Genomic DNA, 2575 nt, shown 5'->3' on the forward strand with positions numbered 1-2575 from the left:
CCTTCTGCAGCTGAATACTCAGTACTCCTCCATGTTGAACAACACTTGGAGGTAGCAGTGAGGGTGGCAAGGGGGCAAAATGTACTCTGGGTGGGGTATTTCATTGCTCACAACCAAGAGTGCCTCGGCAGCAACATTACTGATTGAGCTGGTTGGGTCCTAAAGGACATAGCTGTTTGACTGGGTCTGCGGCAGGTGGTGAGGGAACCAACAAGAGGGAAGAACATACTTGAATGAATGAATGAATGAACGAATGAAAGAATAAATGAATGAATGATTTTATTGTCACGTGTATTTTACAGTGAAACATACAGTAAAACACATTGAAAAGCTTCCACGGTTGCCATGATTCTGACGCCATTTTGAATAGTTTAAGAATAATAATAAAAAAAAGATATGGTGTAAAGAGAGTCCATAACCCACCTGCCACTGCTTCACAGTCACCAGCACCAGACCCAACCAACATCGAAGTCACCAATCCTCAGGCACCATCTTTTGCCACTGTGCCCACCTTGCTGGTGTTGCCTCCACAGAAGTAGCAGCCAATACTGGGTTCCGTCCTCGCCCCTCTGCCAGCTGCCTCCTTGACGCTCCTGTCAGATTCCTGCTCCAGGCGCACCACCGTCTGCCAGGGTCCCGCTCTGGGCTCACCACTTCTTCAGTAAGAGTGACCACAGCACAGGCCTTGCAGAGGTGGAATCCTGCCTTCACATTGAAAATGCTCCCCATCGTGTTGGGTGGCACAATCACTGTGCTAAATGGGACAGGCTTCGAACAGATCTCGCAATTCAAGACTGGGCATCCACGAGGTGCTGTGGACCATGCTGAATTGTACTCCAGCACAAACTGCAACCTCATGGCCTGGCATATCCCCCCTTAACAATCAAGCCACGGGATCAACCCTGGTTCAATGGCGAGTGGAGGAGGACATGCCAGGAACAGCATCTGGCATGCCTAAAAATGAGGTGCCAATCTGGTGAAGCTACCACATTGGATCACCTGCACGTCAAAAGCATGAGCAGCAAGTGATAGACAGAGCTAAGCGATCCCACAACCAACGGATCAGATCTAAGCCCTGCAGTCCTGCCACATCCAGTCGTGAATGGTGATGGACAATTAAACAATTCACTGGAGGAGGATGTTTCACAAATATCCCCATCCTCAATCATGGATGAGCCCAACACATCAGAGTAAAGGATAAGACTAAAGCTTTCGCAGCAATCTTCAGCCAGAAGTGCCGAGTGGATGATCCATCTTGGCCTCCTCCAGTGGTCCCCCGCATCACACATACCAGTCTTCAGCCAATTTGATTCACTCCACGTGATATCAAGAAATGGTTGGAGACACTGGATGTTGCAAAGGCTATGGGGCCTGACAACGTTCTGGCAATGGTACTGAAGACTTGTGCTCTAGAACTTGCTGCTCCCCTAGCCAAGATCTTCCAGTACAGTTACAACACTGGCATCTACCCTACAATGTGGAAAACAATGCAGAACATCTCTGTAGGAGTTCCTCAGTTCCTTGGCCCAACCACCTTCAGCTGTTTCATCAATTACCTTCCATCCATCATAATGTCAGAAGTGGGGATGGTCGCCAATGATTGCACACTGTCCAGCACCATTCGTGGTTCCTCAGATACTGAAGCAGTCCATGTTCAAATGCAACAAGATCTGGACAATATCTAGGCTTGGGCTGACAAGTTGCAAATAGTATTTGCCCCACACAAATGCCAGGGAATGACCATCTCCAATAAGAGACAATCTAACCACCGTTACTTGATATCAATGAATCTCTCATTATCACCATCCTTGGAGACGAGAAACTCAACTGGACTCGCCGCATAAACACAGTGGCTACAAGAGCAGGTTAGATGCTAGGAATGCTGCGATGAATACCTCACCTCCTGACTCCCAAAGCCTATTCATTATCTACAAGGCACAAGTCAGGAGTGTGATGGAATATTCCCCACTTGCCCAGATAGGTGTAGCTCCAACAATCAAGATGTTTGACACCATACAGGACAAATCAACCCACTTGATTGGCACCACTTCCACAAACATCCATTCCCTCCACCACCGATGCTGAGTAGTAGCAGTGTATACTATCTACGAGGTGCTCTGCAGAAATTCACTAAAGGTCCTCAGACAGCACCTTCCAAACCTACAACCATTTCCATCTAGAAGGACAAAGGCAGTAGATACATGGGAACACCACCACCTGCAAGTCCCCCATAAGTCACTCACCATCCTGACTTGGAAATATATCGCCGTTTCTTCACTGTCGCTGGTTCAAAATCCTGGAATTCCCACCCTAATTGCATTGTGGTCAACCCACAGCAGGTGGACTGCAGCGGTTCAAAAAGGCAGCTCAACATCATCTTCTCAAGGGGCAACTAGGGACTGGCAATAAATGCTGGCCAGCTGGCAAGGCCCATGTTCAATGAATGAATTTTTTAAAAAGTACCATAATCAAGGCAGTCTCTAGAGTGTAAGATAGTAGGAACTGCAGATGCTGGAGAATCCGAGACAACAAGGTGCAGGGCTGGATGAACACAGCAGGCCAAGCAGCATCATAG

Source organism: Rhincodon typus, chromosome 26 (assembly GCF_021869965.1).
Source record: "Rhincodon typus isolate 14 chromosome 26, sRhiTyp1.1, whole genome shotgun sequence".
Lineage (NCBI taxonomy): Eukaryota > Metazoa > Chordata > Chondrichthyes > Orectolobiformes > Rhincodontidae > Rhincodon > Rhincodon typus.